Here is an 18,293-nt window from a genome sequence, read left to right on the forward strand (position 1 = left end):
TCCACACATTTCAATTGTAAAATGTAATTACTAAAATGTAATGCCTGCAGCACTTGATATTCCCAGGTGGTCTCCCATCCAAGTACTAACCAAGCCCAACATTGCTTAGCTTCTGAGATCAGACGAGATCAGGCTTATTCAAGGTGGTGTGGCCGCAGGCGATTGCATTTCTGCTTTCATGACTTTTATGTTTAGTGAGCTGGGGGTGATTCCTCCAAAATTTCCTTTTGTCCTCCACACATTTCAATTGTAAAATGTAATGCCTGCAGCACTTGATATTCCCACGTGGTCTCCCATCCAAGTACTAACCAAGCCCAACATTGCTTAGCTTCTGAGATCAGACGAGATCAGGCTTATTCAAGGTGGTGTGGCCGCAGGCGATTGCATTTCTGCTTTCATGACTTTTATGTTTAGTGAGCTGGGGGTGATTCCTCCAAAATTTCCTTTTGTCCTCCACACATTTCAATTGTAAAATGTAATTACAAAAATGTAATGCCTGCAGCACTTGATATTCCCAGGTGGTCTCCCATCCAAGTACTAACCAAGCCCAACATTGCTTAGCTTCTGAGATCAGACGAGATCAGGCTTATTCAAGGTGGTGTGGCCGCAGGCGATTGCATTTCTGCTTTCATGACTTTTATGTTTAGTGAGCTGGGGGTGATTCCTCCAAAATTTCCTTTTGTCCTCCACACATTTCAATTGTAAAATGTAATGCCTGCAGCACTTGATATTCCCAGGTGGTCTCCCATCCAAGTACTAACCAAGCCCAACATTGCTTAGCTTCTGAGATCAGACGAGATCAGGCTTATTCAAGGTGGTGTGGCCGCAGGCGATTGCATTTCTGCTTTCATGACTTTTATGTTTAGTGAGCTGGGGGTGATTCCTCCAAAATTTCCTTTTGTCCTCCACACATTTCAATTGTAAAATGTAATGCCTGCAGCACTTGATATTCCCAGGTGGTCTCCCATCCAAGTACTAACCAAGCCCAACATTGCTTAGCTTCTGAGATCAGACGAGATCAGGCTTATTCAAGGTGGTGTGGCCGCAGGCGGTTGCATTTCTGCTTTCATTACTTTTATGTTTAGTGAGCTGGGGGTGATTCCTCCAAAATTTCCTTTTGTCCTCCACACATTTCAATTGTAAAATGTAATTACAAAAATGTAATGCCTGCAGCACTTGATATTCCCAGGAGGTCTCCCATCCAAGTACTAACCAAGCCCAACATTGCTTAGCTTCTGAGATCAGACTTATTCAAGGTGGTGTGGCCGCAGGCGATTGCATTTCTGCTTTCATGACTTTTATGTTTAGTGAGCTGGGGGTGATTCCTCCAAAATTTCCTTTTGTCCTCCACACATTTCAATTGTAAAATGTAATGCCTGCAGCACTTGATATTCCCAGGTGGTCTCCCATCCAAGTACTAACCAAGCCCAACATTGCTTAGCTTCTGAGATCAGACGAGATCAGGCTTATTCAAGGTGGTGTGGCCGCAGGCGATTGCATTTCTGCTTTCATGACTTTTATGTTTAGTGAGCTGGGGGTGATTCCTCCAAAATTTCCTTTTGTCCTCCACACATTTCAATTGTAAAATGTAATGCCTGCAGCACTTGATATTCCCAGGTGGTCTCCCATCCAAGTACTAACCAAGCCCAACATTGCTTAGCTTCTGAGATCAGACGAGATCAGGCTTATTCAAGGTGGTGTGGCCGCAGGCGATTGCATTTCTGCTTTCATGACTTTTATGTTTAGTGAGCTGGGGGTGATTCCTCCAAAATTTCCTTTTGTCCTCCACACATTTCAATTGTAAAATGTAATGCCTGCAGCACTTGATATTCCCAGGTGGTCTCCCATCCAAGTACTAACCAAGCCCAACATTGCTTAGCTTCTGAGATCAGACGAGATCAGGCTTATTCAAGGTGGTGTGGCCGCAGGCGATTGCATTTCTGCTTTCATGACTTTTATGTTTAGTGAGCTGGGGGTGATTCCTCCAAAATTTCCTTTTGTCCTCCACACATTTCAATTGTAAAATGTAATTACAAAAATGTAATGCCTGCAGCACTTGATATTCCCAGGTGGTCTCCCATCCAAGTACTAACCAAGCCCAACATTGCTTAGCTGCTGAGATCAGACGAGATCAGGCTTATTCAAGGTGGTGTGGCCGCAGGCGATTGCATTTCTGCTTTCATGACTTTTATGTTTAGTGAGCTGGGGGTGATTCCTCCAAAATTTCCTTTTGTCCTCCACACATTTCAATTGTAAAATGTAATGCCTGCAGCACTTGATATTCCCAGGTGGTCTCCCATCCAAGTACTAACCAAGCCCAACATTGCTTAGCTTCTGAGATCAGACGAGATCAGGCTTATTCAAGGTGGTGTGGCCGCAGGCGATTGCATTTCTGCTTTCATGACTTTTATGTTTAGTGAGCTGGGGGTGATTCCTCCAAAATTTCCTTTTGTCCTCCACACATTTCAATTGTAAAATGTAATGCCTGCAGCACTTGATATTCCCAGGTGGTCTCCCATCCAAGTACTAACCAAGCCCAACATTACTTAGCTTCTGAGATCAGACGTGATCAGGCTTATTCAAGGTGGTGTGGCTGCAGGCGATTGCATTTCTGCTTTCATGACTTTTATGTTTAGTGAGCTGGGGGTGATTCCTCCAAAATTTCCTTTTGTCCTCCACACATTTCAATTGTAAAATGTAATTACAAAAATGTAATTACAAAAATGTAATGCCTGCAGCACTTGATATTCCCAGGTGGTCTCCCATCCAAGTACTAACCAAGCCCAACTTTGCTTAGCTTCTGAGATCAGACGAGATCAGGCTTATTCAAGGTGGTGTGGCCGCAGGCGATTGCATTTCTGCTTTCATGACTTTTATGTTTAGTGAGCTGGGGGTGATTCCTCCAAAATTTCCTTTTGTCCTCCACACATTTCAATTGTAAAATGTAATGCCTGCAGCACTTGATATTCCCAGGTGGTCTCCCATCCAAGTACTAACCAAGCCCAACATTACTTAGCTTCTGAGATCAGACGAGATCAGGCTTATTCAAGGTGGTGTGGCCGCAGGCGATTGCATTTCTGCTTTCATGACTTTTATGTTTAGTGAGCTGGGGGTGATTCCTCCAAAATTTCCTTTTGTCCTCCACACATTTCAATTGTAAAATGTAATTACTAAAATGTAATGCCTGCAGCACTTGATATTCCCAGGTGGTCTCCCATCCAAGTACTAACCAAGCCCAACATTGCTTAGCTTCTGAGATCAGACGAGATCAGGCTTATTCAAGGTGGTGTGGCCGCAGGCGATTGCATTTCTGCTTTCATGACTTTTATGTTTAGTGAGCTGGGGGTGATTCCTCCAAAATTTCCTTTTGTCCTCCACACATTTCAATTGTAAAATGTAATTACAAAAATGTAATGCCTGCAGCACTTGATATTCCCAGGTGGTCTCCCATCCAAGTACTAACCAAGCCCAACATTGCTTAGCTTCTGAGATCAGACGAGATCAGGCTTATTCAAGGTGGTGTGGCCGCAGGCGATTGCATTTCTGCTTTCATGACTTTTATGTTTAGTGAGCTGGGGGTGATTCCTCCAAAATTTCCTTTTGTCCTCCACACATTTCTATTGTAAAATGTAATTACAAAAATGTAATGCCTGCAGCACTTGATATTCCCAGGTGGTCTCTCATCCAAGTACTAACCAAGCTCAACATTGCTTAGCTTCTGAGATCAGACGAGATCAGGCTTATTCAAGGTGGTGTGGCCGCAGGCGATTGCATTTCTGCTTTCATGACTTTTATGTTTAGTGAGCTGGGGGTGATTCCTCCAAAATTTCCTTTTGTCCTCCACACATTTCAATTGTAAAATGTAATGCCTGCAGCACTTGATATTCCCAGGTGGTCTCCCATCCAAGTACTAACCAAGCCCAACATTGCTTAGCTTCTGAGATCAGACGAGATCAGGCTTATTCAAGGTGGTGTGGCCGCAGGCGATTGCTGTTCTGCTTTCATGACTTTTATGTTTAGTGAGCTGGGGGTGATTCCTCCAAAATTTCCTTTTGTCCTCCACACATTTCAATTGTAAAATGTAATTACAAAAATGTAATGCCTGCAGCACTTGATATTCCCAGGTGGTCTCCCATCCAAATACTAACCAAGCCCAACATTGCTTAGCTTCTGAGATCAGACGAGATCAGGCTTATTCAAGGTGGTGTGGCCGCAGACGATTGCATTTCTGCTTTCATGACTTTTATGTTTAGTGAGCTGGGGGTGATTCCTCCAAAATTTCCTTTTGTCCTCCACACATTTCTATTGTAAAATGTAATTACAAAAATGTAATGCCTGCAGCACTTGATATTCCCAGGTGGTCTCCCATCCAAGTACTAACCAAGCCCAACATTGCTTAGCTTCTGAGATCAGACGAGATCAGGCTTATTCAAGGTGGTGTGGCCGCAGGCGATTGCATTTCTGCTTTCATGACTTTTATGTTTAGTGAGCTGGGGGTGATTCCTCCAAAATTTCCTTTTGTCCTCCACACATTTCAATTGTAAAATGTAATGCCTGCAGCACTTGATATTCCCAGGTGGTCTCCCATCCAAGTACTAACCAAGCCCAACATTGCTTAGCTTCTGAGATCAGACGAGATCAGGCTTATTCAAGGTGGTGTGGCCGCAGGCGATTGCTGTTCTGCTTTCATGACTTTTATGTTTAGTGAGCTGGGGGTGATTCCTCCAAAATTTCCTTTTGTCCTCCACACATTTCAATTGTAAAATGTAATGCCTGCAGCACTTGATATTCCCAGGTGGTCTCCCATCCAAGTACTAACCAAGCCCAACATTGCTTAGCTTCTGAGATCAGACGAGATCAGGCTTATTCAAGGTGGTGTGGCCGCAGGCGATTGCATTTCTGCTTTCATGACTTTTATGTTTAGTGAGCTGGGGGTGATTCCTCCAAAATTTCCTTTTGTCCTCCACACATTTCAATTGTAAAATGTAATGCCTGCAGCACTTGATATTCCCAGGTGGTCTCCCATCCAAGTACTAACCAAGCCCAACATTGCTTAGCTTCTGAGATCAGACGAGATCAGGCTTATTCAAGGTGGTGTGGCCGCAGGCGATTGCATTTCTGCTTTCATGACTTTTATGTTTAGTGAGCTGGGGGTGATTCCTCCAAAATTTCCTTTTGTCCTCCACACATTTCAATTGTAAAATGTAATGCCTGCAGCACTTGATATTCCCAGGTGGTCTCCCATCCAAGTACTAACCAAGCCCAACATTGCTTAGCTTCTGAGATCAGACGAGATCAGGCTTATTCAAGGTGGTGTGGCCGCAGGCGATTGCATTTCTGCTTTCATGACTTTTATGTTTAGTGAGCTGGGGGTGATTCCTCCAAAATTTCCTTTTGTCCTCCACACATTTCAATTGTAAAATGTAATTACTAAAATGTAATGCCTGCAGCACTTGATATTCCCAGGTGGTCTCCCATCCAAGTACTAACCAAGCCCAACATTGCTTAGCTTCTGAGATCAGACGAGATCAGGCTTATTCAAGGTGGTGTGGCCGCAGGCGATTGCATTTCTGCTTTCATGACTTTTATGTTTAGTGAGCTGGGGGTGATTCCTCCAAAATTTCCTTTTGTCCTCCACACATTTCAATTGTAAAATGTAATGCCTGCAGCACTTGATATTCCCAGGTGGTCTCCCATCCAAGTACTAACCAAGCCCAACATTGCTTAGCTTCTGAGATCAGACGAGATCAGGCTTATTCAAGGTGGTGTGGCCGCAGGCGATTGCATTTCTGCTTTCATGACTTTTATGTTTAGTGAGCTGGGGGTGATTCCTCCAAAATTTCCTTTTGTCCTCCACACATTTCAATTGTAAAATGTAATTACAAAAATGTAATGCCTGCAGCACTTGATATTCCCAGGTGGTCTCCCATCCAAGTACTAACCAAGCCCAACATTGCTCAGCTTCTGAGATCAGACGAGATCAGGCTTATTCAAGGTGGTGTGGCCGCAGGCGATTGCATTTCTGCTTTCATGACTTTTATGTTTAGTGAGCTGGGGGTGATTCCTCCAAAATTTCCTTTTGTCCTCCACACATTTCAATTGTAAAATGTAATGCCTGCAGCACTTGATATTCCCAGGTGGTCTCCCATCCAAGTACTAACCAAGCCCAACATTGCTTAGCTTCTGAGATCAGACGAGATCAGGCTTATTCAAGGTGGTGTGGCCGCAGGCGATTGCATTTCTGCTTTCATGACTTTTATGTTTAGTGAGCTGGGGGTGATTCCTCCAAAATTTCCTTTTGTCCTCCACACATTTCAATTGTAAAATGTAATGCCTGCAGCACTTGATATTCCCAGGTGGTCTCCCATCCAAGTACTAACCAAGCCCAACATTGCTTAGCTTCTGAGATCAGACGAGATCAGGCTTATTCAAGGTGGTGTGGCCGCAGGCGATTGCATTTCTGCTTTCATGACTTTTATGTTTAGTGAGCTGGGGGTGATTCCTCCAAAATTTCCTTTTGTCCTCCACACATTTCAATTGTAAAATGTAATGCCTGCAGCACTTGATATTCCCAGGTGGTCTCCCATCCAAGTACTAACCAAGCCCAACATTGCTTAGCTTCTGAGATCAGACGAGATCAGGCTTATTCAAGGTGGTGTGGCCGCAGGCGATTGCATTTCTGCTTTCATGACTTTTATGTTTAGTGAGCTGGGGGTGATTCCTCCAAAATTTCCTTTTGTCCTCCACACATTTCAATTGTAAAATGTAATTACAAAAATGTAATGCCTGCAGCACTTGATATTCCCAGGTGGTCTCCCATCCAAGTACTAACCAAGCTCAACATTGCTTAGCTTCTGAGATCAGACGAGATCAGGCTTATTCAAGGTGGTGAGGCCGCAGGCGATTGCATTTCTGCTTTCATGACTTTTATGTTTAGTGAGCTGGGGGTGATTCCTCCAAAATTTCCTTTTGTCCTCCACACATTTCAATTGTAAAATGTAATGCCTGCAGCACTTGATATTCCCAGGTGGTCTCCCATCCAAGTACTAACCAAGCCCAACATTGCTTAGCTTCTGAGATCAGACGAGATCAGGCTTATTCAAGGTGGTGTGGCCGCAGGCGATTGCATTTCTGCTTTCATGACTTTTATGTTTAGTGAGCTGGGGGTGATTCCTCCAAAATTTCCTTTTGTCCTCCACACATTTCAATTGTAAAATGTAATTACAAAAATGTAATGCCTGCAGCACTTGATATTCCCAGGTGGTCTCCCATCCAAGTACTAACCAAGCCCAACATTGCTTAGCTTCTGAGATCAGACGAGATCAGGCTTATTCAAGGTGGTGTGGCCGCAGGCGATTGCATTTCTGCTTTCATGACTTTTATGTTTAGTGAGCTGGGGGTGATTCCTCCAAAATTTCCTTTTGTCCTCCACACATTTCAATTGTAAAATGTAATTACAAAAATGTAATGCCTGCAGCACTTGATATTCCCAGGTGGTCTCCCATCCAAGTACTAACCAAGCCCAACATTGCTTAGCTTCTGAGATCAGACGAGATCAGGCTTATTCAAGGTGGTGTGGCCGCAGGCGATTGCATTTCTGCTTTCATGACTTTTATGTTTAGTGAGCTGGGGGTGATTCCTCCAAAATTTCCTTTTGTCCTCCACACATTTCAATTGTAAAATGTAATGCCTGCAGCACTTGATATTCCCAGGTGGTCTCCCATCCAAGTACTAACCAAGCCCAACATTGCTTAGCTTCTGAGATCAGACGAGATCAGGCTTATTCAAGGTGGTGTGGCCGCAGGCGATTGCATTTCTGCTTTCATGACTTTTATGTTTAGTGAGCTGGGGGTGATTCCTCCAAAATTTCTTTTTGTCCTCCACACATTTCAATTGTAAAATGTAATGCCTGCAGCACTTGATATTCCCAGGTGGTCTCCCATCCAAGTACTAACCAAGCCCAACATTGCTTAGCTTCTGAGATCAGACGAGATCAGGCTTATTCAAGGTGGTGTGGCCGCAGGCGATTGCATTTCTGCTTTCATGACTTTTATGTTTAGTGAGCTGGGGGTGATTCCTCCAAAATTTCCTTTTGTCCTCCACACATTTCAATTGTAAAATGTAATTACAAAAATGTAATGCCTGCAGCACTTGATATTCCCAGGTGGTCTCCCATCCAAGTACTAACCAAGCCCAACATTGCTTAGCTTCTGAGATCAGACGAGATCAGGCTTATTCAAGGTGGTGTGGCCGCAGGCGATTGCATTTCTGCTTTCATGACTTTTATGTTTAGTGAGCTGGGGGTGATTCCTCCAAAATTTCCTTTTGTCCTCCACACATTTCAATTGTAAAATGTAATGCCTGCAGCACTTGATATTCCCAGGTGGTCTCCCATCCAAGTACTAACCAAGCCCAACATTGCTTAGCTTCTGAGATCAGACGAGATCAGGCTTATTCAAGGTGGTGTGGCCGCAGGCGATTGCATTTCTGCTTTCATGACTTTTATGTTTAGTGAGCTGGGGGTGATTCCTCCAAAATTTCCTTTTGTCCTCCACACATTTCAATTGTAAAATGTAATTACAAAAATGTAATGCCTGCAGCACTTGATATTCCCAGGTGGTCTCCCATCCAAGTACTAACCAAGCCCAACATTGCTTAGCTTCTGAGATCAGACGAGATCAGGCTTATTCAAGGTGGTGTGGCCGCAGGCGATTGCATTTCTGCTTTCATGACTTTTATGTTTAGTGAGCTGGGGGTGATTCCTCCAAAATTTCCTTTTGTCCTCCACACATTTCAATTGTAAAATGTAATGCCTGCAGCACTTGATATTCCCAGGTGGTCTCCCATCCAAGTACTAACCAAGCCCAACATTGCTTAGCTTCTGAGATCAGACGAGATCAGGCTTATTCAAGGTGGTGTGGCCGCAGGCGATTGCATTTCTGCTTTCATGACTTTTATGTTTAGTGAGCTGGGGGTGATTCCTCCAAAATTTCCTTTTGTCCTCCACACATTTCAATTGTAAAATGTAATGCCTGCAGCACTTGATATTCCCAGGTGGTCTCCCATCCAAGTACTAACCAAGCCCAACATTGCTTAGCTTCTGAGATCAGACGAGATCAGGCTTATTCAAGGTGGTGTGGCCGCAGGAGAGTGCTGTTCTGCTTTCATGACTTTTATGTTTAGTGAGCTGGGGGTGATTCCTCCAAAATTTCCTTTTGTCCTCCACACATTTCAATTGTAAAATGTAATTACAAAAATGTAATGCCTGCAGCACTTGATATTCCCAGGTGGTCTCCCATCCAAGTACTAACCAAGCCCAACATTGCTTAGCTTCTGAGATCAGATGAGATCAGGCTTATTCAAGGTGGTGTGGCCGCAGGCGATTGCTTTTCTGCTTTCATGACTTTTATGTTTAGTGAGCTGGGGGTGATTCCTCCAAAATTTCCTTTTGTCCTCCACACATTTCAATTGTAAAATGTAATGCCTGCAGCACTTGATATTCCCAGGTGGTCTCCCATCCAAGTACTAACCAAGCCCAACATTGCTTAGCTTCTGAGATCAGACGAGATCAGGCTTATTCAAGGTGGTGTGGCCGCAGGCGATTGCATTTCTGCTTTCATGACTTTTATGTTTAGTGAGCTGGGGGTGATTCCTCCAAAATTTCCTTTTGTCCTCCACACATTTCAATTGTAAAATGTAATGCCTGCAGCACTTGATATTCCCAGGTGGTCTCCCATCCAAGTACTAACCAAGCCCAACATTGCTTAGCTTCTGAGATCAGACGAGATCAGGCTTATTCAAGGTGGTGTGGCCGCAGGCGATTGCATTTCTGCTTTCATGACTTTTATGTTTAGTGAGCTGGGGGTGATTCCTCCAAAATTTCCTTTTGTCCTCCACACATTTCAATTTTAAAATGTAATGCCTGCAGCACTTGATATTCCCAGGTGGTCTCCCATCCAAGTACTAACCAAGCCCAACATTGCTTAGCTTCTGAGATCAGACGAGATCAGGCTTATTCAAGGTGGTGTGGCCGCAGGCGATTGCATTTCTGCTTTCATGACTTTTATGTTTAGTGAGCTGGGGGTGATTCCTCCAAAATTTCCTTTTGTCCTCCACACATTTCAATTGTAAAATGTAATTACAAAAATGTAATGCCTGCAGCACTTGATATTCCCAGGTGGTCTCCCATCCAAGTACTAACCAAGCCCAACATTGCTTAGCTTCTGAGATCAGACGAGATCAGGCTTATTCAAGGTGGTGTGGCCGCAGGCGATTGCATTTCTGCTTTCATGACTTTTATGTTTAGTGAGCTGGGGGTGATTCCTCCAAAATTTCCTTTTGTCCTCCACACATTTCAATTGTAAAATGTAATTACTAAAATGTAATGCCTGCAGCACTTGATATTCCCAGGTGGTCTCCCATCCAAGTACTAACCAAGCCCAACATTGCTTAGCTTCTGAGATCAGACGAGATCAGGCTTATACAAGGTGGTGTGGCCGCAGGCGATTGCATTTCTGCTTTCATGACTTTTATGTTTAGTGAGCTAGGGGTGATTCCTCCAAAATTTCCTTTTGTCCTCCACACATTTCAATTGTAAAATGTAATTACAAAAATGTAATGCCTGCAGCACTTGATATTCCCAGGTGGTCTCCCATCCAAGTACTAACCAAGCCCAACATTGCTTAGCTTCTGAGATCAGACGAGATCAGGCTTATTCAAGGTGGTGTGGCCGCAGGCGATTGCATTTCTGCTTTCATGACTTTTATGTTTAGTGAGCTGGGGGTGATTCCTCCAAAATTTCCTTTTGTCCTCCACACATTTCAATTGTAAAATGTAATTACAAAAATGTAATGCCTGCAGCACTTGATATTCCCAGGTGGTCTCCCATCCAAGTACTAACCAAGCCCAACATTGCTTAGCTTCTGAGATCAGACGAGATCAGGCTTATTCAAGGTGGTGTGGCCGCAGGCGATTGCAGTTCAGCTTTCATGACTTTTATGTTTAGTGAGCTGGGGGTGATTCCTCCAAAATTTCCTTTTGTCCTCCACACATTTCAATTGTAAAATGTAATTACTAAAATGTAATGCCTGCAGCACTTGATATTCCCAGGTGGTCTCCCATCCAAGTACTAACCAAGCCCAACATTGCTTAGCTTCTGAGATCAGACGAGATCAGGCTTATTCAAGGTGGTGTGGCCGCAGGCGATTGCTTTTCTGCTTTCATGACTTTTATGTTTAGTGAGCTGGGGGTGATTCCTCCAAAATTTCCTTTTGTCCTCCACACATTTCAATTGTAAAATGTAATGCCTGCAGCACTTGATATTCCCAGGTGGTCTCCCATCCAAGTACTAACCAAGCCCAACATTGCTTAGCTTCTGAGATCAGACGAGATCAGGCTTATTCAAGGTGGTGTGGCCGCAGGCGATTGCATTTCTGCTTTCATGACTTTTATGTTTAGTGAGCTGGGGGTGATTCCTCCAAAATTTCCTTTTGTCCTCCACACATTTCAATTGTAAAATGTAATTACAAAAATGTAATGCCTGCAGCACTTGATATTCCCAGGTGGTCTCCCATCCAAGTACTAACCAAGCCCAACATTGCTTAGCTTCTGAGATCAGACGAGATCAGGCTTATTCAAGGTGGTGTGGCCGCAGGCGATTGCATTTCTGCTTTCATGACTTTTATGTTTAGTGAGCTGGGGGTGATTCCTCCAAAATTTCCTTTTGTCCTCCACACATTTCAATTGTAAAATGTAATTACTAAAATGTAATGCCTGCAGCACTTGATATTCCCAGGTGGTCTCCCATCCAAGTACTAACCAAGCCCAACATTGCTTAGCTTCTGAGATCAGACGAGATCAGGCTTATACAAGGTGGTGTGGCCGCAGGCGATTGCATTTCTGCTTTCATGACTTTTATGTTTAGTGAGCTGGGGGTGATTCCTCCAAAATTTCCTTTTGTCCTCCACACATTTCAATTGTAAAATGTAATTACAAAAATGTAATGCCTGCAGCACTTGATATTCCCAGGTGGTCTCCCATCCAAGTACTAACCAAGCCCAACATTGCTTAGCTTCTGAGATCAGACGAGATCAGGCTTATTCAAGGTGGTGTGGCCGCAGGCGATTGCATTTCTGCTTTCATGACTTTTATGTTTAGTGAGCTGGGGGTGATTCCTCCAAAATTTCCTTTTGTCCTCCACACATTTCAATTGTAAAATGTAATTACAAAAATGTAATGCCTGCAGCACTTGATATTCCCAGGTGGTCTCCCATCCAAGTACTAACCAAGCCCAACATTGCTTAGCTTCTGAGATCAGACGAGATCAGGCTTATTCAAGGTGGTGTGGCCGCAGGCGATTGCAGTTCAGCTTTCATGACTTTTATGTTTAGTGAGCTGGGGGTGATTCCTCCAAAATTTCCTTTTGTCCTCCACACATTTCAATTGTAAAATGTAATTACTAAAATGTAATGCCTGCAGCACTTGATATTCCCAGGTGGTCTCCCATCCAAGTACTAACCAAGCCCAACATTGCTTAGCTTCTGAGATCAGACGAGATCAGGCTTATTCAAGGTGGTGTGGCCGCAGGCGATTGCTTTTCTGCTTTCATGACTTTTATGTTTAGTGAGCTGGGGGTGATTCCTCCAAAATTTCCTTTTGTCCTCCACACATTTCAATTGTAAAATGTAATGCCTGCAGCACTTGATATTCCCAGGTGGTCTCCCATCCAAGTACTAACCAAGCCCAACATTGCTTAGCTTCTGAGATCAGACGAGATCAGGCTTATTCAAGGTGGTGTGGCCGCAGGCGATTGCATTTCTGCTTTCATGACTTTTATGTTTTGTGAGCTGGGGGTGATTCCTCCAAAATTTCCTTTTGTCCTCCACACATTTCAATTGTAAAATGTAATGCCTGCAGCACTTGATATTCCCAGGTGGTCTCCCATCCAAGTACTAACCAAGCCCAACATTGCTTAGCTTCTGAGATCAGACGAGATCAGGCTTATTCAAGGTGGTGTGGCCGCAGGCGATTGCATTTCTGCTTTCATGACTTTTATGTTTAGTGAGCTGGGGGTGATTCCTCCAAAATTTCCTTTTGTCCTCCACACATTTCAATTGTAAAATGTAATGCCTGCAGCACTTGATATTCCCAGGTGGTCTCCCATCCAAGTACTAACCAAGCCCAACATTGCTTAGCTTCTGAGATCAGACGAGATCAGGCTTATTCAAGGTGGTGTGGCCGCAGGCGATTGCAATTCTGCTTTCATGACTTTTATGTTTAGTGAGCTGGGGGTGATTCCTCCAAAATTTCCTTTTGTCCTCCACACATTTCAATTGTAAAATGTAATTACAAAAATGTAATGCCTGCAGCACTTGATATTCCCAGGTGGTCTCCCATCCAAGTACTAACCAAGCCCAACATTGCTTAGCTTCTGAGATCAGACGAGATCAGGCTTATTCAAGGTGGTGTGGCCGCAGGCGATTGCATTTCTGCTTTCATGACTTTTATGTTTAGGGAGCTGGGGGTGATTCCTCCAAAATTTCCTTTTGTCCTCCACACATTTCAATTGTAAAATGTAATGCCTGCAGCACTTGATATTCCCAGGTGGTCTCCCATCCAAGTACTAACCAAGCCCAACATTGCTTAGCTTCTGAGATCAGACGAGATCAGGCTTATTCAAGGTGGTGTGGCCGCAGGCGATTGCATCTCTGCTTTCATGACTTTTATGTTTAGTGAGCTGGGGGTGATTCCTCCAAAATTTCCTTTTGTCCTCCACACATTTCAATTGTAAAATGTAATTACAAAAATGTAATGCCTGCAGCACTTGATATTCCCAGGTGGTCTCCCATCCAAGTACTAACCAAGCCCAACATTGCTTAGCTTCTGAGATCAGACGAGATCAGGCTTATTCAAGGTGGTGTGGCCGCAGGCGATTGCATTTCTGCTTTCATGACTTTTATGTTTAGTGAGCTGGGGGTGATTCCTCCAAAATTTCCTTTTGTCCTCCACACATTTCAATTGTAAAATGTAATGCCTGCAGCACTTGATATTCCCAGGTGGTCTCCCATCCAAGTACTAACCAAGCCCAACATTGCTTAGCTTCTGAGATCAGACGAGATCAGGCTTATTCAAGGTGGTGTGGCCGCAGGCGATTGCATTTCTGCTTTCATGACTTTTATGTTTAGTGAGCTGGGGGTGATTCCTCCAAAATTTCCTTTTGTCCTCCACACATTTCAATTGTAAAATGTAATTACAAAAATGTAATGCCTGCAGCACTTGATATTCCCAGGTGGTCTCCCATCCAAGTACTAACCAAGCCCAACATTGCTTAGCTTCTGAGATCAGACGAGATCAGGCTTATTCAAGGTGGTGTGGCCGCAGGCGATTGCATTTCTGCTTTCATGACTTTTATGTTTAGTGAGCTGGGGGTGATTCCTCCAAAATTTCCTTTTGTCCTCCACACATTTCAATTGTAAAATGTAATTACAAAAATGTAATGCCTGCAGCACTTGATATTCCCAGGTCGTCTCCCATCCAAGTACTAACCAAGCCCAACATTGCTTAGCTTCTGAGATCAGACGAGATCAGGCTTATTCAAGGTGGTGTGGCCGCAGGCGATTGCATTTCTGCTTTCATGACTTTTATGTTTAGTGAGCTGGGGGTGATTCCTCCAAAATTTCCTTTTGTCCTCCACACATTTCAATTGTAAAATGTAATGCCTGCAGCACTTGATATTCCCAGGTGGTCTCCCATCCAAGTACTAACCAAGCCCAACATTGCTTAGCTTCTGAGATCAGACGAGATCAGGCTTATTCAAGGTGGTGTGGCCGCAGGCGATTGCATTTCTGCTTTCATGACTTTTATGTTTAGTGAGCTGGGGGTGATTCCTCCAAAATTTCCTTTTGTCCTCCACACATTTCAATTGTAAAATGTAATTACAAAAATGTAATGCCTGCAGCACTTGATATTCCCAGGTGGTCTCCCATCCAAGTACTAACCAAGCCCAACATTGCTTAGCTTCTGAGATCAGACGAGATCAGGCTTATTCAAGGTGGTGTGGCCGCAGGCGATTGCATTTCTGCTTTCATGACTTTTATGTTTAGTGAGCTGGGGGTGATTCCTCCAAAATTTCCTTTTGTCCTCCACACATTTCAATTGTAAAATGTAATGCCTGCAGTACTTGATATTCCCAGGTGGTCTCCCATCCAAGTACTAACCAAGCCCAACATTGCTTAGCTTCTGAGATCAGACGAGATCAGGGTTATTCAAGGTGGTGTGGCCGCAGGCGATTGCATTTCTGCTTTCATGACTTTTATGTTTAGTGAGCTGGGGGTGATTCCTCCAAAATTTCCTTTTGTCCTCCACACATTTCAATTGTAAAATGTAATTACAAAAATGTAATGCCTGCAGCACTTGATATTCCCAGGTGGTCTCCCATCCAAGTACTAACCAAGCCCAACATTGCTTAGCTTCTGAGATCAGACGAGATCAGGCTTATTCAAGGTGGTGTGGCCGCAGGCGATTGCATTTCTGCTTTCATGACTTTTATGTTTAGTGAGCTGGGGGTGATTCCTCCAAAATTTCCTTTTGTCCTCCACACATTTCAATTGTAAAATGTAATGCCTGCAGCACTTGATATTCCCAGGTGGTCTCCCATCCAAGTACTAACCAAGCCCAACATTGCTTAGCTTCTGAGATCAGACGAGATCAGGCTTATTCAAGGTGGTGTGGCCGCAGGCGATTGCATTTCTGCTTTCATGACTTTTATGTTTAGTGAGCTGGGGGTGATTCCTCCAAAATTTCCTTTTGTCCTCCACACATTTCAATTGTAAAATGTAATGCCTGCAGCACTTGATATTCCCAGGTGGTCTCCCATCCAAGTACTAACCAAGCCCAACATTGCTTAGCTTCTGAGATCAGACGAGATCAGGCTTATTCAAGGTGGTGTGGCGGCAGGCGATTGCATTTCTGCTTTCATGACTTTTATGTTTAGGGAGCTGGGGGTGATTCCTCCAAAATTTCCTTTTGTCCTCCACACATTTCAATTGTAAAATGTAATGCCTGCAGCACTTGATATTCCCAGGTGGTCTCCCATCCAAGTACTAACCAAGCCCAACATTGCTTAGCTTCTGAGATCAGACGAGATCAGGCTTATTCAAGGTGGTGTGGCCGCAGGCGATTGCATCTCTGCTTTCATGACTTTTATGTTTAGTGAGCTGGGGGTGATTCCTCCAAAATTTCCTTTTGTCCTCCACACATTTCAATTGTAAAATGTAATTACAAAAATGTAATGCCTGCAGCACTTGATATTCCCAGGTGGTCTCCCATCCAAGTACTAACCAAGCCCAACATTGCTTAGCTTCTGAGATCAGACGAGATCAGGCTTATTCAAGGTGGTGTGGCCGCAGGCGATTGCATTTCTGCTTTCATGACTTTTATGTTTAGTGAGCTGGGGGTGATTCCTCCAAAATTTCCTTTTGTCCTCCACACATTTCAATTGTAAAATGTAATGCCTGCAGCACTTGATATTCCCAGGTGGTCTCCCATCCAAGTACTAACCAAGCCCAACATTGCTTAGCTTCTGAGATCAGACGAGATCAGGCTTATTCAAGGTGGTGTGGCCGCAGGCGATTGCATTTCTGCTTTCATGACTTTTATGTTTAGTGAGCTGGGGGTGATTCCTCCAAAATTTCCTTTTGTCCTCCACACATTTCAATTGTAAAATGTAATTACAAAAATGTAATGCCTGCAGCACTTGATATTCCCAGGTGGTCTCCCATCCAAGTACTAACCAAGCCCAACATTGCTTAGCTTCTGAGATCAGACGAGATCAGGCTTATTCAAGGTGGTGTGGCCGCAGGCGATTGCATTTCTGCTTTCATGACTTTTATGTTTAGTGAGCTGGGGGTGATTCCTCCAAAATTTCCTTTTGTCCTCCACACATTTCAATTGTAAAATGTAATTACAAAAATGTAATGCCTGCAGCACTTGATATTCCCAGGTCGTCTCCCATCCAAGTACTAACCAAGCCCAACATTGCTTAGCTTCTGAGATCAGACGAGATCAGGCTTATTCAAGGTGGTGTGGCCGCAGGCGATTGCATTTCTGCTTTCATGACTTTTATGTTTAGTGAGCTGGGGGTGATTCCTCCAAAATTTCCTTTTGTCCTCCACACATTTCAATTGTAAAATGTAATGCCTGCAGCACTTGATATTCCCAGGTGGTCTCCCATCCAAGTACTAACCAAGCCCAACATTGCTTAGCTTCTGAGATGAGACGAGATCAGGCTTATTCAAGGTGGTGTGGCCGCAGGCGATTGCATTTCTGCTTTCATGACTTTTATGTTTAGTGAGCTGGGGGTGATTCCTCCAAAATTTCCTTTTGTCCTCCACACATTTCAATTGTAAAATGTAATGCCTGCAGCACTTGATATTCCCAGGTGGTCTCCCATCCAAGTACTAACCAAGCCCAACATTGCTTAGCTTCTGAGATCAGACGAGATCAGGCTTATTCAAGGTGGTGTGGCCGCAGGCGATTGCATTTCTGCTTTCATGACTTTTATGTTTAGTGAGCTGGGGGTGATTCCTCCAAAATTTCCTTTTGTCCTCCACACATTTCAATTGTAAAATGTAATTACAAAAATGTAATGCCTGCAGCACTTGATATTCCCAGGTGGTCTCCCATCCAAGTACTAACCAAGCCCAACGTTGCTTAGCTTCTGAGATCAGACGAGATCAGGCTTATTCAAGGTGGTGTAGCCGCAGGCGATTGCATTTCTGCTTTCATGACTTTTATGTTTAGTGAGCTGGGGGTGATTCCTCCAAAATTTCCTTTTGTCCTCCACACATTTCAATTGTAAAATGTAATTACAAAAATGTAATGCCTGCAGCACTTGATATTCCCACGTGGTCTCCCATCCAAGTACTAACCAAGCCCAACGTTGCTTAGCTTCTGAGATCAGACGAGATCAGGCTTATTCAAGGTGGTGTGGCCGCAGGCGATTGCATTTCTGCTTTCATGACTTTTATGTTTAGTGAGCTGGGGGTGATTCCTCCAAAATTTCCTTTTGTCCTCCACACATTTCAATTGTAAAATGTAATTACAAAAATGTAATGCCTGCAGCACTTGATATTCCCAGGTGGTCTCCCATCCAAGTACTAACCAAGCCCAACGTTGCTTAGCTTCTGAGATCAGACGAGATCAGGCTTATTCAAGGTGGTGTGGCCGCAGGCGATTGCATTTCTGCTTTCATGACTTTTATGTTTAGTGAGCTGGGGGTGATTCCTCCAAAATTT

The 18,293-nt window shown here is 43.8% G+C and overlaps 77 non-coding genes and 4 pseudogenes across 77 annotated transcripts; all 81 read right to left on the minus strand.

Annotated features, from left to right (window-relative positions):
• Positions 1-41: 41 nt before the first annotated feature.
• Positions 42-160, minus strand: LOC131719764 (5S ribosomal RNA). The gene has a single exon (XR_009318663.1). It is a non-coding gene; the product is annotated as a 5S ribosomal RNA (ribosomal RNA).
• Positions 161-260: 100 nt separating this feature from the next.
• Positions 261-379, minus strand: LOC131720781 (5S ribosomal RNA). Its single transcript, XR_009319678.1, has one exon. It is a non-coding gene; the product is annotated as a 5S ribosomal RNA (ribosomal RNA).
• A 114-nt stretch (positions 380-493) lies between these two features.
• On the minus strand, positions 494-612 carry LOC131719765 (5S ribosomal RNA). Its single transcript, XR_009318664.1, has one exon. It is a non-coding gene; the product is annotated as a 5S ribosomal RNA (ribosomal RNA).
• A 100-nt stretch (positions 613-712) lies between these two features.
• LOC131719766 (5S ribosomal RNA) lies at positions 713-831 on the minus strand. Its single transcript, XR_009318665.1, has one exon. It is a non-coding gene; the product is annotated as a 5S ribosomal RNA (ribosomal RNA).
• Positions 832-931: 100 nt separating this feature from the next.
• Positions 932-1,050, minus strand: LOC131719767 (5S ribosomal RNA). Its single transcript, XR_009318666.1, has one exon. It is a non-coding gene; the product is annotated as a 5S ribosomal RNA (ribosomal RNA).
• Positions 1,051-1,164: 114 nt separating this feature from the next.
• On the minus strand, positions 1,165-1,273 carry LOC131715669 (5S ribosomal RNA; annotated as a pseudogene).
• A 100-nt stretch (positions 1,274-1,373) lies between these two features.
• Positions 1,374-1,492, minus strand: LOC131719768 (5S ribosomal RNA). The gene has a single exon (XR_009318667.1). It is a non-coding gene; the product is annotated as a 5S ribosomal RNA (ribosomal RNA).
• Positions 1,493-1,592: 100 nt separating this feature from the next.
• Positions 1,593-1,711, minus strand: LOC131719769 (5S ribosomal RNA). Its single transcript, XR_009318668.1, has one exon. It is a non-coding gene; the product is annotated as a 5S ribosomal RNA (ribosomal RNA).
• Positions 1,712-1,811: 100 nt separating this feature from the next.
• Positions 1,812-1,930, minus strand: LOC131719771 (5S ribosomal RNA). The gene has a single exon (XR_009318670.1). It is a non-coding gene; the product is annotated as a 5S ribosomal RNA (ribosomal RNA).
• Positions 1,931-2,044: 114 nt separating this feature from the next.
• LOC131710225 (5S ribosomal RNA) lies at positions 2,045-2,163 on the minus strand. The gene has a single exon (XR_009312095.1). It is a non-coding gene; the product is annotated as a 5S ribosomal RNA (ribosomal RNA).
• A 100-nt stretch (positions 2,164-2,263) lies between these two features.
• Positions 2,264-2,382, minus strand: LOC131719772 (5S ribosomal RNA). Its single transcript, XR_009318671.1, has one exon. It is a non-coding gene; the product is annotated as a 5S ribosomal RNA (ribosomal RNA).
• Positions 2,383-2,482: 100 nt separating this feature from the next.
• LOC131711966 (5S ribosomal RNA) lies at positions 2,483-2,601 on the minus strand. The gene has a single exon (XR_009313855.1). It is a non-coding gene; the product is annotated as a 5S ribosomal RNA (ribosomal RNA).
• Positions 2,602-2,729: 128 nt separating this feature from the next.
• LOC131718704 (5S ribosomal RNA) lies at positions 2,730-2,848 on the minus strand. The gene has a single exon (XR_009317600.1). It is a non-coding gene; the product is annotated as a 5S ribosomal RNA (ribosomal RNA).
• Positions 2,849-2,948: 100 nt separating this feature from the next.
• Positions 2,949-3,067, minus strand: LOC131710766 (5S ribosomal RNA). Its single transcript, XR_009312648.1, has one exon. It is a non-coding gene; the product is annotated as a 5S ribosomal RNA (ribosomal RNA).
• Positions 3,068-3,181: 114 nt separating this feature from the next.
• LOC131719773 (5S ribosomal RNA) lies at positions 3,182-3,300 on the minus strand. Its single transcript, XR_009318672.1, has one exon. It is a non-coding gene; the product is annotated as a 5S ribosomal RNA (ribosomal RNA).
• A 114-nt stretch (positions 3,301-3,414) lies between these two features.
• LOC131719774 (5S ribosomal RNA) lies at positions 3,415-3,533 on the minus strand. Its single transcript, XR_009318673.1, has one exon. It is a non-coding gene; the product is annotated as a 5S ribosomal RNA (ribosomal RNA).
• Positions 3,534-3,647: 114 nt separating this feature from the next.
• Positions 3,648-3,766, minus strand: LOC131713791 (5S ribosomal RNA; annotated as a pseudogene).
• A 100-nt stretch (positions 3,767-3,866) lies between these two features.
• LOC131719775 (5S ribosomal RNA) lies at positions 3,867-3,985 on the minus strand. Its single transcript, XR_009318674.1, has one exon. It is a non-coding gene; the product is annotated as a 5S ribosomal RNA (ribosomal RNA).
• Positions 3,986-4,099: 114 nt separating this feature from the next.
• Positions 4,100-4,218, minus strand: LOC131712210 (5S ribosomal RNA). The gene has a single exon (XR_009314103.1). It is a non-coding gene; the product is annotated as a 5S ribosomal RNA (ribosomal RNA).
• A 114-nt stretch (positions 4,219-4,332) lies between these two features.
• Positions 4,333-4,451, minus strand: LOC131719777 (5S ribosomal RNA). Its single transcript, XR_009318676.1, has one exon. It is a non-coding gene; the product is annotated as a 5S ribosomal RNA (ribosomal RNA).
• Positions 4,452-4,551: 100 nt separating this feature from the next.
• On the minus strand, positions 4,552-4,670 carry LOC131719778 (5S ribosomal RNA). Its single transcript, XR_009318677.1, has one exon. It is a non-coding gene; the product is annotated as a 5S ribosomal RNA (ribosomal RNA).
• A 100-nt stretch (positions 4,671-4,770) lies between these two features.
• Positions 4,771-4,889, minus strand: LOC131719779 (5S ribosomal RNA). Its single transcript, XR_009318678.1, has one exon. It is a non-coding gene; the product is annotated as a 5S ribosomal RNA (ribosomal RNA).
• A 100-nt stretch (positions 4,890-4,989) lies between these two features.
• On the minus strand, positions 4,990-5,108 carry LOC131719780 (5S ribosomal RNA). The gene has a single exon (XR_009318679.1). It is a non-coding gene; the product is annotated as a 5S ribosomal RNA (ribosomal RNA).
• Positions 5,109-5,208: 100 nt separating this feature from the next.
• On the minus strand, positions 5,209-5,327 carry LOC131719781 (5S ribosomal RNA). Its single transcript, XR_009318680.1, has one exon. It is a non-coding gene; the product is annotated as a 5S ribosomal RNA (ribosomal RNA).
• A 114-nt stretch (positions 5,328-5,441) lies between these two features.
• On the minus strand, positions 5,442-5,560 carry LOC131719783 (5S ribosomal RNA). The gene has a single exon (XR_009318682.1). It is a non-coding gene; the product is annotated as a 5S ribosomal RNA (ribosomal RNA).
• Positions 5,561-5,660: 100 nt separating this feature from the next.
• Positions 5,661-5,779, minus strand: LOC131719784 (5S ribosomal RNA). Its single transcript, XR_009318683.1, has one exon. It is a non-coding gene; the product is annotated as a 5S ribosomal RNA (ribosomal RNA).
• A 114-nt stretch (positions 5,780-5,893) lies between these two features.
• On the minus strand, positions 5,894-6,012 carry LOC131712336 (5S ribosomal RNA). Its single transcript, XR_009314231.1, has one exon. It is a non-coding gene; the product is annotated as a 5S ribosomal RNA (ribosomal RNA).
• Positions 6,013-6,112: 100 nt separating this feature from the next.
• On the minus strand, positions 6,113-6,231 carry LOC131719785 (5S ribosomal RNA). Its single transcript, XR_009318684.1, has one exon. It is a non-coding gene; the product is annotated as a 5S ribosomal RNA (ribosomal RNA).
• Positions 6,232-6,331: 100 nt separating this feature from the next.
• On the minus strand, positions 6,332-6,450 carry LOC131719786 (5S ribosomal RNA). Its single transcript, XR_009318685.1, has one exon. It is a non-coding gene; the product is annotated as a 5S ribosomal RNA (ribosomal RNA).
• A 100-nt stretch (positions 6,451-6,550) lies between these two features.
• On the minus strand, positions 6,551-6,669 carry LOC131719787 (5S ribosomal RNA). The gene has a single exon (XR_009318686.1). It is a non-coding gene; the product is annotated as a 5S ribosomal RNA (ribosomal RNA).
• Positions 6,670-6,783: 114 nt separating this feature from the next.
• On the minus strand, positions 6,784-6,902 carry LOC131713366 (5S ribosomal RNA; annotated as a pseudogene).
• A 100-nt stretch (positions 6,903-7,002) lies between these two features.
• On the minus strand, positions 7,003-7,121 carry LOC131719788 (5S ribosomal RNA). The gene has a single exon (XR_009318687.1). It is a non-coding gene; the product is annotated as a 5S ribosomal RNA (ribosomal RNA).
• Positions 7,122-7,235: 114 nt separating this feature from the next.
• On the minus strand, positions 7,236-7,354 carry LOC131719789 (5S ribosomal RNA). Its single transcript, XR_009318688.1, has one exon. It is a non-coding gene; the product is annotated as a 5S ribosomal RNA (ribosomal RNA).
• A 114-nt stretch (positions 7,355-7,468) lies between these two features.
• On the minus strand, positions 7,469-7,587 carry LOC131719790 (5S ribosomal RNA). Its single transcript, XR_009318689.1, has one exon. It is a non-coding gene; the product is annotated as a 5S ribosomal RNA (ribosomal RNA).
• Positions 7,588-7,687: 100 nt separating this feature from the next.
• Positions 7,688-7,806, minus strand: LOC131719791 (5S ribosomal RNA). Its single transcript, XR_009318690.1, has one exon. It is a non-coding gene; the product is annotated as a 5S ribosomal RNA (ribosomal RNA).
• Positions 7,807-7,906: 100 nt separating this feature from the next.
• On the minus strand, positions 7,907-8,025 carry LOC131719792 (5S ribosomal RNA). The gene has a single exon (XR_009318691.1). It is a non-coding gene; the product is annotated as a 5S ribosomal RNA (ribosomal RNA).
• Positions 8,026-8,139: 114 nt separating this feature from the next.
• LOC131719794 (5S ribosomal RNA) lies at positions 8,140-8,258 on the minus strand. Its single transcript, XR_009318693.1, has one exon. It is a non-coding gene; the product is annotated as a 5S ribosomal RNA (ribosomal RNA).
• A 100-nt stretch (positions 8,259-8,358) lies between these two features.
• LOC131719795 (5S ribosomal RNA) lies at positions 8,359-8,477 on the minus strand. Its single transcript, XR_009318694.1, has one exon. It is a non-coding gene; the product is annotated as a 5S ribosomal RNA (ribosomal RNA).
• Positions 8,478-8,591: 114 nt separating this feature from the next.
• Positions 8,592-8,710, minus strand: LOC131719796 (5S ribosomal RNA). The gene has a single exon (XR_009318695.1). It is a non-coding gene; the product is annotated as a 5S ribosomal RNA (ribosomal RNA).
• A 100-nt stretch (positions 8,711-8,810) lies between these two features.
• On the minus strand, positions 8,811-8,929 carry LOC131719797 (5S ribosomal RNA). Its single transcript, XR_009318696.1, has one exon. It is a non-coding gene; the product is annotated as a 5S ribosomal RNA (ribosomal RNA).
• Positions 8,930-9,029: 100 nt separating this feature from the next.
• On the minus strand, positions 9,030-9,148 carry LOC131710705 (5S ribosomal RNA). Its single transcript, XR_009312587.1, has one exon. It is a non-coding gene; the product is annotated as a 5S ribosomal RNA (ribosomal RNA).
• Positions 9,149-9,262: 114 nt separating this feature from the next.
• On the minus strand, positions 9,263-9,381 carry LOC131718000 (5S ribosomal RNA). The gene has a single exon (XR_009316894.1). It is a non-coding gene; the product is annotated as a 5S ribosomal RNA (ribosomal RNA).
• A 100-nt stretch (positions 9,382-9,481) lies between these two features.
• Positions 9,482-9,600, minus strand: LOC131719798 (5S ribosomal RNA). The gene has a single exon (XR_009318697.1). It is a non-coding gene; the product is annotated as a 5S ribosomal RNA (ribosomal RNA).
• A 100-nt stretch (positions 9,601-9,700) lies between these two features.
• LOC131719799 (5S ribosomal RNA) lies at positions 9,701-9,819 on the minus strand. Its single transcript, XR_009318698.1, has one exon. It is a non-coding gene; the product is annotated as a 5S ribosomal RNA (ribosomal RNA).
• Positions 9,820-9,919: 100 nt separating this feature from the next.
• On the minus strand, positions 9,920-10,038 carry LOC131719800 (5S ribosomal RNA). The gene has a single exon (XR_009318699.1). It is a non-coding gene; the product is annotated as a 5S ribosomal RNA (ribosomal RNA).
• Positions 10,039-10,152: 114 nt separating this feature from the next.
• Positions 10,153-10,271, minus strand: LOC131719801 (5S ribosomal RNA). Its single transcript, XR_009318700.1, has one exon. It is a non-coding gene; the product is annotated as a 5S ribosomal RNA (ribosomal RNA).
• A 114-nt stretch (positions 10,272-10,385) lies between these two features.
• On the minus strand, positions 10,386-10,504 carry LOC131709854 (5S ribosomal RNA). The gene has a single exon (XR_009311718.1). It is a non-coding gene; the product is annotated as a 5S ribosomal RNA (ribosomal RNA).
• Positions 10,505-10,618: 114 nt separating this feature from the next.
• LOC131719802 (5S ribosomal RNA) lies at positions 10,619-10,737 on the minus strand. The gene has a single exon (XR_009318701.1). It is a non-coding gene; the product is annotated as a 5S ribosomal RNA (ribosomal RNA).
• Positions 10,738-10,851: 114 nt separating this feature from the next.
• On the minus strand, positions 10,852-10,970 carry LOC131719803 (5S ribosomal RNA). Its single transcript, XR_009318702.1, has one exon. It is a non-coding gene; the product is annotated as a 5S ribosomal RNA (ribosomal RNA).
• Positions 10,971-11,084: 114 nt separating this feature from the next.
• Positions 11,085-11,203, minus strand: LOC131719805 (5S ribosomal RNA). Its single transcript, XR_009318704.1, has one exon. It is a non-coding gene; the product is annotated as a 5S ribosomal RNA (ribosomal RNA).
• A 100-nt stretch (positions 11,204-11,303) lies between these two features.
• LOC131719806 (5S ribosomal RNA) lies at positions 11,304-11,422 on the minus strand. The gene has a single exon (XR_009318705.1). It is a non-coding gene; the product is annotated as a 5S ribosomal RNA (ribosomal RNA).
• Positions 11,423-11,536: 114 nt separating this feature from the next.
• LOC131719807 (5S ribosomal RNA) lies at positions 11,537-11,655 on the minus strand. The gene has a single exon (XR_009318706.1). It is a non-coding gene; the product is annotated as a 5S ribosomal RNA (ribosomal RNA).
• A 114-nt stretch (positions 11,656-11,769) lies between these two features.
• Positions 11,770-11,888, minus strand: LOC131709855 (5S ribosomal RNA). The gene has a single exon (XR_009311719.1). It is a non-coding gene; the product is annotated as a 5S ribosomal RNA (ribosomal RNA).
• A 114-nt stretch (positions 11,889-12,002) lies between these two features.
• On the minus strand, positions 12,003-12,121 carry LOC131719808 (5S ribosomal RNA). The gene has a single exon (XR_009318707.1). It is a non-coding gene; the product is annotated as a 5S ribosomal RNA (ribosomal RNA).
• A 114-nt stretch (positions 12,122-12,235) lies between these two features.
• Positions 12,236-12,354, minus strand: LOC131719809 (5S ribosomal RNA). The gene has a single exon (XR_009318708.1). It is a non-coding gene; the product is annotated as a 5S ribosomal RNA (ribosomal RNA).
• A 114-nt stretch (positions 12,355-12,468) lies between these two features.
• LOC131719810 (5S ribosomal RNA) lies at positions 12,469-12,587 on the minus strand. The gene has a single exon (XR_009318709.1). It is a non-coding gene; the product is annotated as a 5S ribosomal RNA (ribosomal RNA).
• A 100-nt stretch (positions 12,588-12,687) lies between these two features.
• LOC131719811 (5S ribosomal RNA) lies at positions 12,688-12,806 on the minus strand. The gene has a single exon (XR_009318710.1). It is a non-coding gene; the product is annotated as a 5S ribosomal RNA (ribosomal RNA).
• Positions 12,807-12,906: 100 nt separating this feature from the next.
• On the minus strand, positions 12,907-13,025 carry LOC131719812 (5S ribosomal RNA). Its single transcript, XR_009318711.1, has one exon. It is a non-coding gene; the product is annotated as a 5S ribosomal RNA (ribosomal RNA).
• A 100-nt stretch (positions 13,026-13,125) lies between these two features.
• Positions 13,126-13,244, minus strand: LOC131719813 (5S ribosomal RNA). The gene has a single exon (XR_009318712.1). It is a non-coding gene; the product is annotated as a 5S ribosomal RNA (ribosomal RNA).
• Positions 13,245-13,358: 114 nt separating this feature from the next.
• LOC131719814 (5S ribosomal RNA) lies at positions 13,359-13,477 on the minus strand. Its single transcript, XR_009318713.1, has one exon. It is a non-coding gene; the product is annotated as a 5S ribosomal RNA (ribosomal RNA).
• Positions 13,478-13,577: 100 nt separating this feature from the next.
• Positions 13,578-13,696, minus strand: LOC131719816 (5S ribosomal RNA). Its single transcript, XR_009318715.1, has one exon. It is a non-coding gene; the product is annotated as a 5S ribosomal RNA (ribosomal RNA).
• A 114-nt stretch (positions 13,697-13,810) lies between these two features.
• LOC131719817 (5S ribosomal RNA) lies at positions 13,811-13,929 on the minus strand. The gene has a single exon (XR_009318716.1). It is a non-coding gene; the product is annotated as a 5S ribosomal RNA (ribosomal RNA).
• Positions 13,930-14,029: 100 nt separating this feature from the next.
• LOC131719818 (5S ribosomal RNA) lies at positions 14,030-14,148 on the minus strand. Its single transcript, XR_009318717.1, has one exon. It is a non-coding gene; the product is annotated as a 5S ribosomal RNA (ribosomal RNA).
• A 114-nt stretch (positions 14,149-14,262) lies between these two features.
• On the minus strand, positions 14,263-14,381 carry LOC131719819 (5S ribosomal RNA). Its single transcript, XR_009318718.1, has one exon. It is a non-coding gene; the product is annotated as a 5S ribosomal RNA (ribosomal RNA).
• A 114-nt stretch (positions 14,382-14,495) lies between these two features.
• On the minus strand, positions 14,496-14,614 carry LOC131712734 (5S ribosomal RNA). Its single transcript, XR_009314623.1, has one exon. It is a non-coding gene; the product is annotated as a 5S ribosomal RNA (ribosomal RNA).
• A 100-nt stretch (positions 14,615-14,714) lies between these two features.
• Positions 14,715-14,833, minus strand: LOC131719820 (5S ribosomal RNA). The gene has a single exon (XR_009318719.1). It is a non-coding gene; the product is annotated as a 5S ribosomal RNA (ribosomal RNA).
• Positions 14,834-14,947: 114 nt separating this feature from the next.
• LOC131719821 (5S ribosomal RNA) lies at positions 14,948-15,066 on the minus strand. Its single transcript, XR_009318720.1, has one exon. It is a non-coding gene; the product is annotated as a 5S ribosomal RNA (ribosomal RNA).
• A 100-nt stretch (positions 15,067-15,166) lies between these two features.
• Positions 15,167-15,285, minus strand: LOC131711715 (5S ribosomal RNA). Its single transcript, XR_009313603.1, has one exon. It is a non-coding gene; the product is annotated as a 5S ribosomal RNA (ribosomal RNA).
• A 114-nt stretch (positions 15,286-15,399) lies between these two features.
• LOC131719822 (5S ribosomal RNA) lies at positions 15,400-15,518 on the minus strand. Its single transcript, XR_009318721.1, has one exon. It is a non-coding gene; the product is annotated as a 5S ribosomal RNA (ribosomal RNA).
• Positions 15,519-15,618: 100 nt separating this feature from the next.
• LOC131719823 (5S ribosomal RNA) lies at positions 15,619-15,737 on the minus strand. The gene has a single exon (XR_009318722.1). It is a non-coding gene; the product is annotated as a 5S ribosomal RNA (ribosomal RNA).
• Positions 15,738-15,837: 100 nt separating this feature from the next.
• Positions 15,838-15,956, minus strand: LOC131712312 (5S ribosomal RNA). The gene has a single exon (XR_009314207.1). It is a non-coding gene; the product is annotated as a 5S ribosomal RNA (ribosomal RNA).
• A 100-nt stretch (positions 15,957-16,056) lies between these two features.
• LOC131719824 (5S ribosomal RNA) lies at positions 16,057-16,175 on the minus strand. Its single transcript, XR_009318723.1, has one exon. It is a non-coding gene; the product is annotated as a 5S ribosomal RNA (ribosomal RNA).
• Positions 16,176-16,289: 114 nt separating this feature from the next.
• LOC131719825 (5S ribosomal RNA) lies at positions 16,290-16,408 on the minus strand. The gene has a single exon (XR_009318724.1). It is a non-coding gene; the product is annotated as a 5S ribosomal RNA (ribosomal RNA).
• A 100-nt stretch (positions 16,409-16,508) lies between these two features.
• On the minus strand, positions 16,509-16,627 carry LOC131719827 (5S ribosomal RNA). The gene has a single exon (XR_009318726.1). It is a non-coding gene; the product is annotated as a 5S ribosomal RNA (ribosomal RNA).
• Positions 16,628-16,741: 114 nt separating this feature from the next.
• On the minus strand, positions 16,742-16,860 carry LOC131719828 (5S ribosomal RNA). Its single transcript, XR_009318727.1, has one exon. It is a non-coding gene; the product is annotated as a 5S ribosomal RNA (ribosomal RNA).
• Positions 16,861-16,974: 114 nt separating this feature from the next.
• LOC131712735 (5S ribosomal RNA) lies at positions 16,975-17,093 on the minus strand. The gene has a single exon (XR_009314624.1). It is a non-coding gene; the product is annotated as a 5S ribosomal RNA (ribosomal RNA).
• Positions 17,094-17,193: 100 nt separating this feature from the next.
• On the minus strand, positions 17,194-17,312 carry LOC131713477 (5S ribosomal RNA; annotated as a pseudogene).
• A 100-nt stretch (positions 17,313-17,412) lies between these two features.
• Positions 17,413-17,531, minus strand: LOC131719829 (5S ribosomal RNA). The gene has a single exon (XR_009318728.1). It is a non-coding gene; the product is annotated as a 5S ribosomal RNA (ribosomal RNA).
• Positions 17,532-17,645: 114 nt separating this feature from the next.
• Positions 17,646-17,764, minus strand: LOC131710457 (5S ribosomal RNA). The gene has a single exon (XR_009312329.1). It is a non-coding gene; the product is annotated as a 5S ribosomal RNA (ribosomal RNA).
• Positions 17,765-17,878: 114 nt separating this feature from the next.
• Positions 17,879-17,997, minus strand: LOC131709922 (5S ribosomal RNA). Its single transcript, XR_009311786.1, has one exon. It is a non-coding gene; the product is annotated as a 5S ribosomal RNA (ribosomal RNA).
• A 114-nt stretch (positions 17,998-18,111) lies between these two features.
• LOC131720713 (5S ribosomal RNA) lies at positions 18,112-18,230 on the minus strand. The gene has a single exon (XR_009319610.1). It is a non-coding gene; the product is annotated as a 5S ribosomal RNA (ribosomal RNA).
• Between the last annotated feature and the right edge of the window lie 63 nt (positions 18,231-18,293).

Source organism: Acipenser ruthenus, chromosome 44 (genome assembly GCF_902713425.1).
Source record: "Acipenser ruthenus chromosome 44, fAciRut3.2 maternal haplotype, whole genome shotgun sequence".
NCBI classification, from domain to species: domain Eukaryota; kingdom Metazoa; phylum Chordata; class Actinopteri; order Acipenseriformes; family Acipenseridae; genus Acipenser; species Acipenser ruthenus.